The 14,785-nt window shown below is 43.2% G+C and overlaps 1 protein-coding gene and 1 long non-coding RNA gene across 5 annotated transcripts in view; one reads left to right on the top strand and one right to left on the bottom strand.

Annotated features, from left to right (window-relative positions):
- Nucleotides 1-14,785, top strand: part of LOC308593732 (cadherin-10) — a 419,208-nt gene that overhangs the window by 143,357 nt on the left and 261,066 nt on the right. The gene's annotated exons all lie outside the window — the stretch shown is intronic.
- Nucleotides 11,490-14,785, bottom strand: part of LOC308593934 — a 373,867-nt gene continuing 370,571 nt past the window's right edge. For 2 of the 4 annotated variants that reach the window (XR_014011092.1, XR_014011093.1), the window contains exons 2-3: nt 13,295-13,446; nt 11,490-11,678 (exon numbers count right to left, since the gene is read on the bottom strand). This is a non-coding gene — a long non-coding RNA (uncharacterized lncRNA). Of the gene's footprint in view, nt 11,679-13,294; nt 13,447-13,609; nt 13,721-13,846; nt 13,870-14,785 lie in introns of those variants that run through there. The other 2 variants (XR_014011094.1, XR_014011095.1) reach the window with 2 other exon arrangements.

Genomic DNA, 14,785 nt, shown 5'->3' with positions numbered 1-14,785 from the left:
TTTACACACACACAAATCTGACTGCTGGTCCAGATTGCAGAGAACTAGTCCCAACTACACTCTTACATGCACAAAAGCTTGTTTTTCTTCTATTTACTATCATTACAAGCAAGGTTTTGAAATATATACAGAAATACACAGACACCTGCAGAGAGAGAGAGAGACAGCTAGATCAGCAGGTGAAAATCCTGTTCTATAAAGCTATACTGACCTTTTCAGTATTCTTTGTATTAATGGGTGCCCACTCATGTACTTTGCTTTTACAATGCTTGAAACCAGCGAAAGATAAAAGGGAAAAAATGGTTGGCCTATCAAAACACATCATACTTAAAAGGTTAACATGGTATGAAGCATAAATTTTATGAAGTTTTTAAACTTTTTATCCTTCTTCCCAAGGACAAGAGCTGTAAGTAAAATGAGAAATAGATCAAAAACATTCAAGAAAGCTCTTGGGATTTTTTTCCCTTCACCAGATGTTCTTTGCTGAGAGTTTTTTAGTTTTTTTTAAAATGTGATTTTCTCCAAGTAAGTAAATATATTTGTGTTTACAGAGGATGCATTGCAGGGGGGTTGGACTAGATGACCCTCAGAGTCCCTTCCAACACTGCAGTTCTTTGAAAGCTGTAATCAGGGAAGGGCCATAACTCAGTGTGTGGAGCATCTAATTCCCTAATTCAGTCCCCAACATCTTCAGGTGAGACTGGGCGAGAACCTGGACAGGAATCCTGGAGAGCCAATTGCCAATTGCCACTACCGAGAAGACCCTCTGCCTGGTTCCCTGTAAGCTCACTTCTAGCAGTGAGGGAACCGCTAGAAGGCCCTTTGAGCTGGACCTCAGTATCTGGGCTGAATGCTGGGGGTGGAGATGCTCCTTCAGGTATATGGGGCCGACGCCATTTAGGGCTTTAAAGGTCAGTGCCAACACTTTGAATTGTGCTCAGAAACGTACTGGGAGCCAATGTGGGTCTTTCAGGACTGGTGTTATATGGTCTTGGCAGCCACTCCCAGTCACCAGTCTTGCTGCTGCATTCTGGATTAGTTGTAGTTTCCGGATCACCTTCAAAGGCAGCCCCACGTAGAGTGCATTGCAGTAGTCCAAGCGGAAGATAACTAGAGCATGCACCACTCTGGTGAGACAGTCTGCGGGCAGTCAGCCTGCATATTTAAAGTTGTTCCCTCACCTGGGCTACAATAAGGTGCTGTAGAAGTGAATTCTTACCACAGCAACAACATAGCTGCTGCTGCCTCCGTGCAGAGGCAAAAACCTGCGATACTACCCCAAGAGAGGGTGTCTGATAAGCTTTGGATCACTTGTCTGCCAAGCTTTCCAAATCGTCCCTTGAGCCCTTTTAAGTTTCTGAAATTCCACAGGATTTACATAATGCCTTTTAGAATGTCTGGATATGCTGGGGGAAGAGGCTCCTATACCTTTAATCGTTTTGTAGGAAAGGACAATTTGACAGCTCATCATACAGGAGGGAGAACAGTTGTGCCTGCAGAAATTTCCTCATATTGACAGGGTGCACGAGCTTTGTCGTTCTGTAGATCTGGTCACATTAACCCCATCGTACAACCGATCAGCTTTGCTACGTACTATAAACACATCGGATGCTTTAGAGAAACTCCTGAAACATTCTTTCCTTTAGGCCTTAAGACCATTTAAAGGATGACAGGACTTATCCAAGCCTTTGATTAAGTCAAAGCTTCATTTCTTTGTGTTTGTGTGCATGCATGTGCCAGGGGAGGGGAGGAAAAGAGAAATCTGCTTGCTGTTTAGTGCGCACCATGTTCAAGGCGCAGTATTTGATTATTGCTCAGAGCGGCACATCTTCTCAAATCAGCACTGCAGCTTCAGAGAAGGAAAGAGCTGAACACAAACGCCTACTTCATTCTCCTTCTATTCTCCCCACCAGAATATGCACCCCTTTCCTTTCTTCTGTGCCAACTGAAGAGGCTTTTGGGATTCAGGCTGCAGTCTCTGTTTTTGCCCATTACAATTTATGTCATAGGAACTCATAGATGGTGCAGTAATCATTTTTATTCTTGTAGTGTCTTACATACAGCCAGAATTGGCCTTAGGAAAAGTTATAGGTCCATGCTTCAAACTTATTAGAACTGAAGTCTATTGCCAACTCCATTAACTTCTTTAAATCAAAGCTATAATTAAAGTCGCGGACATGTCTCCATATACCTTCAGTGTGCCAGTTATTTTCTTCCTTTTTTTTCAGTATGAGTCAGTGGCTACATTATAGATTTGTGCTGTACAGAATTACTGTATTAGCCGTAGTCACATTTATTGACTTTTATGTCTAAATAGGAGAGCTGAAGGCTATTATACGTATTGAAGTTTGGAAGAAGAAATGAAGGCAGTTTGACCATTCCTTCACAGGGCTGGCAATTCCATGCTATCTCTTCAGCTACAGATTAGGCATTCCCTCTGAAATGTAAAGTGGGTGGCATCTAAAAATGAAGGGAAGCAGTCAGTTTAGGCTCTGTTTACTGAATGCCTCTTGAGGTGTGTGTGGGGAGAGAGCCTAGCTCTCTGATTGAGCACATTTGTGCACATGTGCACGCAAAGTCCCTGGTCCAATAGTTGGCATTTCCAGTGAAAGGATCTTAGATTAGGAGGCTAAGAAAAGAAAGGACCCCAGAGAGCTGCTGCTGGGTAGATCAATAGGCTGCATCAAGGGTAAAGTGAAAAGGGGTCGAATCCTGCCCATACATTGGGTTCAACAGTAACAGCTTGTCATATGTTGTCATACGTGTGGAGGAAAATCTTAAACATGTTGCAGAGTTCAACAGAGTTCCCAAAAATAGACCAGAGGCAATAGTACTTCATTCAGCACAGCTTTACTTGTGCTGAAGGCAAATGTAGTGTAATGGTTATCAAATCCAATACAATCAGGATTGGCTCAGTCCACACAAAAATCCAGTTGCAGCATTTATAAACTTAACTCATAATAAGACTAAACCTTAGCACTGAGCATCCTATGTACAGAAACACCACACCAGAAGGAAGAGAGAGAAAGAGAAAAGTAAGACCCAGGCTCCTTTTGGCCTATATTTCTAGTCAGCATGACTCTGAAAAATAGAGATAAGAGAACTAGAGTGGTACCTCTGGTTACATACGCTTCAGGTTACAGACTCCGCTAACCCAGAAATATTACCTTGGGTTAAGAACTTTGCTTCATGATGAGAACAGAAATTATATTCCAGCGGCGCGGTGGCAGCGGGAGGCCCCATTAGCTAAAGTGGTGCTTCAGGTTAAGAACAGTTTCAGGTTAAGAACGGACCTCCGGAACGAATTAAGTTCTTAACCCAGGTACCACTGTAGCTCTTTGTTACTCAGCCAGAGTGTGTATCTTCTCTTTCTTACACAGAGCCCACAACAGAACATTAAGCCAACTATCTTTTGAGTGCAAAGTATGTTCTTTGCCACTGTAGTTGAAAGCACCTTCCCAGAAGGTATAACCCAAACAATCATTAACCCTTCTGCCTCTGCTTCTCTCACACAGAGGTGCCTCCAATAGTTTTTTGTATTAATCAGAATAGGAAAGAATAGGAAAGATCTTTACACATGAGATCAATACTTTCTGCACTAAGAAATGCAAACTGACACAGCTTACATGTACAGTCCCACTCTTAACGTGTAACTGGACACACCTCTATTTTCTTCCAAAAAACCGGATGCCCACTTATTCCACTGTAGAGGGGACATAGTCCACAATTTACAGCTCTCTGTACGAGCGGCCTTCCTCCACCCAGCAGTTTCATGTAGATGTTGAAACAGTTCAATAAAATCGAACCTTGGGAAACTCCACTTAGAAGGCTCCACGGGACCAAAGAGCGCTCCGCAAGCAGCACCCTCTGGAAATGGCTATCCAAGTGGGTCTGCAACCACCGCAAATTGGTGCCACCTGCCTCCAACACAGACAATTGCTTCAGAAGGATACCATGGTCAATGGTATTGAAAGCTGCTGAGGGACTGAGGAGAATTAACAAGGACACATTTTCCCTAACTCTCTCCTGACAGAGGTCATCAAACTGGGCATCCAAAGAAGTTACTGGGCCAAAACCTCAATTGAAATGGATCTAGAAAACCAGTTTCCTCCAAGAGGACCTGGATTTGGTTCATGAACACCTGCTGAAGAACCTTGCCCAAGAAGAAATTTGCAACTGGTGGCAACTTAGATTTTCTGAATTCAGGAAGGGTTTCTTGAGAAGCGGTTGTACTGCTGCCTCCTTCAAGCAGGCAGGAGCTGCCGCTACTCATAAGGAGGCATCAATCTCTTCCCTGGCCCAGCCAGCTGTCCCCTTCCTGCTACTCTGTATCAGCCAAGAGGGGCAAGAGTGAAGTAGTCACCCGGACCGATCCCAGCACCATGGCCTTACTATCCAGGATAACAGGACTTAACAGTTCATCTCTTATCTTGTTTCCTTGCCAGAAGCTTTGGGATATAAGGTAAAAAAGTAAAGGACCCCTGGGCGGTTAAGTCCAGTCAAAGGCGACTATGGGGTTGTGGCGCTCATCTCACTTTCTGGCCAAGGGAACAGGCATTATCCACAGACAGCTTTCCGGGTCATGTGGCCAGCAGGACTAAACGGCTGCTGGTGCAACGGAGTACTGTGACAGAAACCAGAGTGCATGGAAATGCTGTTTACCTTCCCACCACAGCAGAACCTATTTATCCACTTGCACTAGTGTGCTTTCGAACTGCTAGGTTGGCAGGAGCTGGGACAGAGTAACGGGAGCTCACCCCATCACACGGATTCACACCACCGACCTTCTGATCGGCAAGCCCAAGGGGCTCAGTGGTTTATACCACAGTTCCACCAGGGAGCTAAACAGGCTGCACAACGTGGGAGAGGGTGCCCAGGGATGATCATGTCAATGGTCTGAGCTGCTTGGATGTTCCAGTGGTTGGCCAGGGCTTTGACTGGCACACCAGTCATATCAGCCAAAAAATCCCCCAGAGATATCTGGAAATCCATTGGATTCATCAGCCTCTGAAGGCAGACCACCTTCTTGGTCTGCCGCCTCTGCAGAGGAGAAAATGTGCTGACTGGAGGTGGAGAAATATGCTGCCTCTCTGTGAGACCAGAGAAGGTAGGACTAGCAATTAATTTCTCCTGATGTGGGAAGGTTTTATTTGGTTCTGATACAGAAGCTGGTGAGACAGAGCAAGCATGTATTCTGCTTGAGAAGCGGTATGGTAGAATAAACATGTCATTAATGCTGTAGTTGATCTAACTTAATTAATTTACTGTGAAATGTAATTAATACTGCTATATATCAGTACTAATCTTAACTTTCGGAGCCACAAACTGAGATGAATATATAAAATGCGCACCTTCAATTAATGTGATGAAATTTAAGGCTGTAAGCTTAATACTCACTTACCTGCAAGTAAGCCTCTTTGAACTCAGTAGAACTACTGAGTAGAAACGCATAAGTTTGTGCTGTAAATTTGGGACATCATAACATCTAATCAGATATATAACTCAATCTCAGCTATGCTTTTTCTGTGGTTCATTGATGCTTCCAATATTTCATATCAGATTTGTGTTTGTTCCCACAGTGTTACATAACTCCAGAACTCGTTTCATCCCCACGGAAATCCAAATGCATTGTTTTGCATTTTATAGGAGAACACTGTACATTGCAATTATCAATCCAATGTCATTTTGGCATTTCTGTATAATACATCACCGCCACAGCTTTGCAATCCAATATGAGAATAGAATATATAATACCTGTAGAACTAATTCTAGCAAAAATATGAACAGGCATCAATAATGGTTTGAAGTGACTGGATTTCTCTGGAACAACCCTCTTCCTTATGAGCAATGTCAATGTAGAAAATGATACATAATGTTCAGCAGGTTAATGCCTCCTAAATCAATTATCTGTAATGGTGGTCAAAAGTTTCAATGAATTAATTTGACCACCGATATGGATAATGTATTGAAGGCAGATTAATCTCTCAGTCATTTCATACATCATGTGAAACTAATTAATCTGAATAGGGATTCAACATGTTGTTTCTATAGCCACTTTAGGAAATGTGGTTTGATTTAGTGGATCAAACACATGAATGTCAGGAAGCGCACATCTTCCATTTGTTTAACATCTTTTCACATTGCAACAAAGCTGCACATTAATGTTTGCCGCACTAATCCATTGCACCTGTCTATTTCTTTTTATTCTTCCTTGTAAGGAAAGAGTTTTTAATGAACTTTGGGTACAGGTCTATTCAGGAAAAAGTGGGAGGCACATTTTACTACTGCTGTTACTCATCCTACTATTACTAGACTATAAAATAGTAATAGTAATGTACTTCCTTCACTATAGCACTATATTTTGTTGAAGAGTAAAACCACTTGAGGAGCCTATAGAAACAGTACCACTGGACTTTTTTTTTTGGGGGGGGGAAATCTCTCCAAGTTAAAACCTACTTTATGCATATATATATATATATATATATATATATATATATATATATATATAATCTCACATTACTTCCCTTGTCTTTAGGACAAAAAGGATTACTTAGCAACAGTCATTCAGAGATGCATCACAGAAAGGAAAACTGTTAGCAAACTGGATATTTTTCATATATATCCGGTTTGCTAACAGCTTTCCCATATATTTATATATATATATATATAGAGAGAGAGAGAGAGAGAGAGAGAGAGGTGGGTGGGTGTTTGGGTGCCCTGTACACAATTAAAAAGATAGCAGCTTCCTACTGAAAATGTATCATACTGAAATGGGAGGGGAGGAAATGGATAAATATATGAAATATAATTAAACGTACCAGTAAAGGGGGGGGGGGTTATATTAAAAAGCATATGACTTTTTTTACCCTATACAGTGGTGCCTCGCAAGACAAAATTAATCCGTTCCGCGAGTCTCTTCGTCTAGCGGTTTTTTCGTCTTGTGAAGCAACCCTATTAGCGGCTTAGCGGGTTAGCGCTATTAGCGGTTTAGCGGCTATTAAAGGCTTAGCGGCTTAGCGGCTAAAAGGCTATTAGCGGCTGAGCGGCTTAGAAAAAGGGGGGGAGCGAAAAAAATTGCAAGACTCGCAAGATTTTTTCATTTTGCGAAGCAAGCCCATAGGGAAATTCATCTTGCGAAGCGCATCGAAAAACGGAAAACCCTTTCTTCTAGCAGGTTTTTCGTCTTGCGAGGCATTCGTCTTGCGGGGCACCACTGTAGATGTTGCTCTTTTAATTACAGCAATATGTTATTACCAAAATAGAATATTCTTTAATAGCTTCACCTGTGCACATAGTAGCATTAATTGCTATTTATAAAGTTCCTATCATCTAGGGATGCTTCCAGACTAATTATGCCTCCCCTGGTTTTGGAGTTCTGAATTACAGGAACTTGTTGTCAAATGGGCACTTATGCATTGGAAACTCTGCTCTTGATCATAAGATGGTGGTGTTTTAGTATTCCTTATAATTGTTTGCTTTGTTTCCTTTGTTTGGATGTATTTTGATAATTCCACAAACTGCTTTCTTAAAGAATATAGAATCATAGAATTGTAGATTTGGGAGGGCACACAAGGGTCATCTAGTCTAACACCCTGCAATGCAAGAATCTCAACTAAAGCATCCATGACAGAAGGCCATCCAGCCTCTGCTTAAAAACCTCCACAGTGGCCTTTCAGACATCTCTGAAAGTGTGCAGATGCCCTTCAGTTATTGATGCTAAACAAACACTAAATAAAATGTGGGTTGTAATCAAGCAGTCAAGGAACAAATGGGATAAGGGATGGAAGAGATAGGATTTTATTTATTTTTTAAAGAAAGATGCCACGTAGATGAAAGTTCTTGTCTATTCCAATTGCAATAAGAGATTAGTGCCTGCGACCTGCTCCTGGCTCCTGCCCAACACATGCAGACAGACGTTCTTACTTATGAGTAAGCAAGAGACCTTTGAGGGAAAAGGTGTATTGAATTGACAGCAGGCTCAGGGCTCAGGAGTTATAATTCAGGCGTTCAAGAGCAGAGCAAGAAGTTCAGAACTGGATGGTGACAATAAAGATGTCCCAACAAGTTTCCGTACCCCTCCTGCCAAGCTTTTACAGGCAACCTATGATGTGCATTTAAGTTCCTTCTGTATCAGAAGATGGAGGGGTGGACCACCAGATGTTGCTCAACTCCCATCATTCTTGGCCATTGGGCCATGCTGACTAAGGCTGATGGGAGTGGAACAGCATCAGGAAGTCCACAGATCCCCTGCCTTATTCTGTAAGTATAACTCACCCATCATCCTATCTAAGTGTGACCATGGACCAGAATGCCCTTCATAGATCAAGTTCATAGCTCATCATCAAAAGTGAAAAGAAAAAGGAGATCATACTGAACTTCAGAACCTCTTCTCTAACCACAAGGGGGAAAGTTCAGGGAAGAAATTATTTTGTAGTACAGTGGAACCTCAGTTCTCGAATGTTTCCGTTGATGAAAGTTTTGGAACCCAAATGCCGAGAACCGGGAAATAACTGATTTGGTTTTTGAATGATTTTCAGAAGCCGAACGTGCCACACGGCTTCCGTTTTGAATTTCCCTATTGTATGGAGGCTTCCAGGGACGTGGGTGGCGCTGTGGGTTAAACCACAGAGCCCATGACTTGCCGATCAGAAGGTCAGCGGTTCGAATCCCGGCGACGGGGTGAGCTCCTGTTGCTCAGTCCCAGCTCCTGCCAACCTAGCAGTTCGAAAGCATGTCAAAGTGCAAGTAGATAAATAGGTACAGCCTGGCGGGAAGGTAAACGACGTTTTCCGTGCACTGCTCTGGTTCAGTCATGCTGGCCACGTGACCCGGAAACTGTACGCCGGCTCTCTCAGCCAATAAAGCGAGATGAGCACCACAACCCCAGAGTCGGCCACGACTGGACCTAATGGTCAGGGGTCCCTTTACCTTTACCTTTATTGAGGCTTCCACTTTCAGTTTTTGGTTTCGGACGTCAAATGGTCTTTCGGAATGGATTACATTCGAAAACTGAGGTTCCACTGTAACCCTAGTGATGAAGCACTGTTATGACTAACCAAACCTGCAAGATTGGATGCTGCTTTGACAATTTGTGAAGGAAGGGGGGGAATACAGTTTCAAATGTCTGTGGCTCACTGTTGTCTTCTGCTACTAAAACCAAATGCAGAAGCAAGAGCAGAGTATCTAGTCCATATGCCAGAAACATTTTTTTTCAGATGTGAACAGATTGCAAAAACCTGTGTACAGATGACATCCCGTGTTTAAACAAAAGTAGCGAGAAGTGTGAATTTCACCCACCTCCAGCACTCACTCTCTCTGTGATATTTAAAATGGATGCGTGATTACAACAAATGTCAATAGTTGGCAATGCATCCAGAAATAGGACCGGTAGCATTCATAATGGCATTATAATGTTCAGAGTGTATGACTGTAAGTGTATCACTTTGTCTGAGTACCTAGTTGGAGCTTAAAGGGCCATTACAAATGGATTTCATGTTATTGCCTCATTGTAAAAGGGTTGCAGTGTAGAGGGAAAAACTCAAAGACTGTTGCCTAAATAAGAGACGAGGAAAACAGAGGTGATCATTAGCTCACCTGCACTGTTTTGCCACTGTTAATGGCAAAAACAGTGCTGATTTACTGGAAATTTCCATTGGCATAATGAATTTGGTAATGTGCCTTACGAAATTTGAAGGTTTTCTCTGTTTACTCCAAATGCTATTTTAAGGTTTTCACCTTCCCAAATGTTCAAAACATGTTACAAAGACAATAAATGTCATAAGATAAAACTAATTCCAATTAGCAATGAAATATAAGCCATAGTTCCACAATATTGAAATGTTACATGGAATCAACATATGCATAGGATTAACTAGATATAAGGTGACTGCAGATTTTTCAATGAGAGAGAATAGTGTTGGAGAATAAAGCACCCCTCACCCAGAATTGCACGCTAGGAAGCACATCTCCCATGGAAGTTGGGTGGAACTTTTTGCTGATGTCTTGTAAGAAATTATTTTACAATGCTGGGCAAGATCCCTTTAAATCCAAGAACTTGCAGGGGTAAAATGTAGGGCTCACATTGCAAACCCTCCCTGTTTTATACTGACTACATTGGCTATCTATTTGTTCCCAGATGCAATTCTCCAGGTGCTGGTTTTGGCCTATAAAACCCAAAATTATTATTTATTTTTATTATTTTTTATTATTAATTGAATTTATATACCGCCCAGTTCTTCGTGATAATCGATATCTTCCACAGAGGCTCTTCTCCCTGTCCCTAAGGTATTTGTAAGGTGACATTGTGCCCTTTTGGGGTGGCTTTCATTGCTTAGCTTTAGGAGGACAGTTACAACTTTTTATTTTTAATCAGCCTTTTGAGTCCTAGATATTTTGGCTGCTACATTCCCTATTTCTACTGTATATTATAGTCCCCCCCCCCTCTCTTTTTCTGTTACTATTTTTTATTGTATGCCAATCTGGTCTCCTTCGAAAGGAAGAACAGGATAGAAATTACAATGAATTATTAGGTTTCCAGCTATCGGCCTTTCACCCAGAAATTCTAAGCCTTAGTCCCTGATTTCAAGTCTCCTGGCAAGCACCCAAATCTCTGGGTTGGTCCTCTCACTGCCACTACTATTGATGGGTTCCACTCTGTCCTGTCCTGATGTCCCTTCTCTGCCTCGTCCTTGTTCAACTCTCCCTTTCCATGCATCTCTAGGGGACTAGCTGTTATAAAAGCATTTAATTTGTATTTAACCTAGAAGGCAAACATATTTCAACTACAATGTGCTCTGGCACAGAACGAAGACTCTGCCTGCAGCAAGAGAGCCAGAGAGTCATGGGAAATGTCTGTGAACTGCAAAGAGCAGCTGGATCAGAGCTGGTGAGGTGGGGGAAGAATTAGGACCGGGGGTTTTTTGTGGGGGAGTCCAGTGCTCTCTAGTTTTGAATACTTGCAAGGGAAGTGGAAGAATTACAGTGGTACCTCTGGTTACGAACCCAAAACTGTTCTTAACCTGAGGCGCGCTTTCACTAATGGGGCCTCCTGCCACCAGCGCGTGATTTATGTTCTCATCCTGGGGCAAAGTTCTCAACCCGAGGTACTACTTCCAGGTTAGCGGAGTTTGTAACCCGAAGTGTTTGTAACCCAAAGCGTTTGTAACCTGAGGTACTACTGTACTCAATTTCTGACAAAAAGTTCAGGGATTCAGAATTAGGGGGAAGAAACAACACCTGCCCCTTAAGCCCTTCTTTGTGTGGGAACGGAAGGGGCAGGTGAAGCCTGTTTGGCAAAAAGACGACTCTGCATGTGTTCAGAGGCACTTTTAATATATTCCTGTAGGTGAGTAGCTACATCTCTGGGCATAATTTGCTGACCCTTGACCCTTGTTATGTTCCCCAGGTTAGTATCTTCCTTCTTTTCTTCTGTGCAGGCACTTTCATTCTTTCAAATCTGTCTGCTGTTCATTTTCAAGTTTTCCCAATTGCAAAACAAGGCCCTATGTTTAACAGTCAATTGTATCGCAAAAGTACTTCTCCAGGTGCTGGTGAAAAGACACGAAGGCACAAAGAGTGCACAAAGGATTTCTATAGCCGTCTTTCTTGGTGACGGGAGTGCGATACTGTGTTAGGCAGAAATTGCCTCTCTGACATAGTAAGCCTGTAGCATCTCATGTCTAAGGAGGATGACAATGGATAGTTCAAGTCGGATGATATATAGTTTTGAAGAAAAGCACTCCTTAGAACAATTCATGCCTGGATTAGCAGTTTTTAACTGCATTGGTAATAACATAGCTCAAACTGCAGGATAAGGTGTGTGTGCATATGTGCCCCCACACACATGCACAGAAAGGAGGGAGGGAGAGAGAGAGAAGGCTGGAGTAGTGCAGTAGATATTTATTTATTTATTTCAACTCTTTATACCCCACCTTAAAAAACAAACAAACAAAAAACTTCAGGGCACCTTAAAGCAAACACGAAAAAGAGACAAATCAATAGCAAACAACGATGGCTTTCGAAAGCCAGATAAAGCAGGTAAAATTAGAGCTGTGGTGGAAATGTCTTTTGTGACAATGCATTGAGTAGGCTAGAGCAGGGTGAAATAAAAACTCCCCCCAAAAAAAAAAATAAAGTGGGGAGGAAAAGGGTTCTCCAAAATTTTCAGGAAGGGGCAGCATTTCTGCTTTACCTGACTTAACCTTAGCGCTGCGGACAGCAATGCACCTGCTTCACCAGTAGCAAACTTTTGTTTGGGTAGAGGGGAAACAATAAACCACATATTGAGGTACAAACTCAGAACACCACAAAAGTTAGGTAAGCACCCCACCAATGAGAAGTTCACCATTTCCCACACACACCTTGATCATTTTTGAGTGCAAATTGCCTCATTTACTGATGAATAATGGTCAAAGAAACAAATGTGGGAGGTTTTTGTTTGTTTTTTTGTCACAGCACTAGTATAGACAGACTCAGAAACCCCAAGGTTTGTGGAAATATGAAAGAATGTTCAAGGGGTAACCCAAAATGCAGTGAACCCCTCAAAAACCCACTAAGAATTGAGCACAATTTATAGACACAGAATGCTGATGGGTCGTTTGGTGGTGGTGCCGTGCAGAGTGATGGGTCATCATGAACGAGGGGGGGAATGGAATAGGTAAAGGTAAAAGACCCCATGACAGTTAAGTCCAGTCAAAGGTGACTATGGGGTTGCAGTGCTCATCTCGCTTTTAGGCCAAGTGAGCTGGTGTTTGTCCACAGACAGCTTTCCAGGTCATGTGGTCAGCAGGACTAAACCACTTCTAGTGCAACAGAACATCGTGACAGAAACAAGAGCGCACAGAAATGCCGTTTACCTTCCAGCCACAGCAGTATCTGTTTATGTACATGCAGTGGTGTGCTTTTGAACTGCTAGGTTGGCAGGAGCTGGGACAGAGCAACTGGAGCTCACCCCGTCATGGGGATTCGAGTCATCAACCTTCCGATCGGCAAGCCCAAGAGGCTCAGTGGTTTAGACCACAGTGCCACCCACATCCCTGGAATGGAATGGACTGTTACAGGGGTGGGCCTGGCTGATAGTGAACAGCAGCACACCATATTCTTTGTTGCATTTCCCACTTGTTCTTTGATTAACATTATATATGGCCTCTGCTAGAGGAATATGTGAAGGAAATCCAGCTTTGAATTGGTGACTTCTAAATGAATTGGCAAACTGCCAGCGCAGTGATCTTTCTTGGAGGGGAAGATGATGCCGTATGGGAAATATGGAATGCATAAGGCCTAAAGAAAAATTTACCTGTTACCCCAACAAATCAGAAGAATTTCCAGCCCACCTACAAGCTTGTGACTGGCTGCTCATTTGCCTCCTGCTGTTTGTGTTAAGGGCTGACCTTTCATTCTGTATAATCCATGAGGCATCAGGTTGCTTTTCTTGGCCACAATTGGCAGCTGCACAATTGAGACAATGCCGCACAATTAATCAGCAGTTCAGCTTCCTTGTTTGCTATTGCATACCAAGTGTACACCAGATAATTGAGCAATCAATTATTTTTGTGAAAGGGTACTGAGTCTACTTGGATTTTGGTGCAAAGCTTTCACATTTTACACTCACCTACAAAGTCTTTATGTTCTCCATATGCTGAAATTCACAGCCTGGTTGCAGTGTATGAGTTCGGCCTCTCCTGTGAAGGTTACTTGTAGGCAGTGGTGTAGCATCAGTTGCCGCGCCCGGGGCAAGGTGCAAAAGGGTCGGGGCCCACAGGAAGCTCCACCAGCCACTTCCCCCACCTCCTGAAAAAGTACTGTTGTGCTTTAATAACCCGGGTTAGCAATCATTTTTTAAACTTACTAGTGAGAAGGACACAACAGCCATGAGCCCTTTGATACCACTCGTTCCAGCCTCACAAAGTGGTGTTGGGTTGGCAGAACAGCATGAGGATCCAAAAGTGCAACACCCTCTAAAGAAGGAACTTAACTGCATTTCAGTCTTGCGTCTTCCCTCTGACCTGCGCATGGCCTGATCGTGCTGACAGCCCTTGACAGTGCAGCCCCACATCCCCTGCCATGTCTGGAGCGAAGCCCCAGTTTGCATCAGGAGCTGGCCTTGTGAGAAGCAGCACCAGAGCTGCTGCTGGCATGATGGGAAGGGGCTGTGAGTCAGTGGGAGAGCATCCGCTCTGCTTGCAGAAGGTCTCAGGCTGAATCCTTGGCATTTCCAGGTAAGGCGGTGTTTCTTCTGGTGTGCCCCACCAGGCAGCTGCCTGCTCTCTTTAATTCCCTCACATTGGATTCTGCTCACATGCATTTTGGCAACATGTGCAGTTACTGGCTCAGCATCAATATACTGTATCTGTCTTTCAAACTGAACTGTTGCATGTGTTCCAACCATCCCTGTTGACCAGGGACCATCCCTGTTGACCAGGGACTATCCCTGGCAAAATCTTGATCTCCCTGCCCCCTTTTTCTTCGAAAGGTGGCTTTCAATGTTTCATGTTAGTTGGTAGCGTTCTGATCCAGAATCCAGCTGACTTGCTTCTCTGGGGACTCTCAGTGTTAAATCTCAGTGGGTTGGATGCATCTTGTCTTAGTGTGCACCCATATGAGCGCCTGCAAATGTGTGCAAAAGCACCACGCAGTGCACAGCCTGCCATTCCCCCACAAAACCCCGCAAGTGCTTAGGCATATTCTGAACTGTTGATACCATCTTGCCAACTGGAGATGTTTTGCAAATCCCTTTACCCAAAAAGAACAAACGCTCCCTTGGCTTTTTAAAACCAGCAGAAAACAG

Source organism: Podarcis bocagei, assembly GCF_964188305.1.
Source record: "Podarcis bocagei genome assembly, chromosome: 8".
In the NCBI taxonomy this organism is placed as follows: Eukaryota; Metazoa; Chordata; class Lepidosauria; order Squamata; family Lacertidae; genus Podarcis; species Podarcis bocagei.
This window is presented reverse-complemented; position numbering and strand designations above follow the sequence as displayed.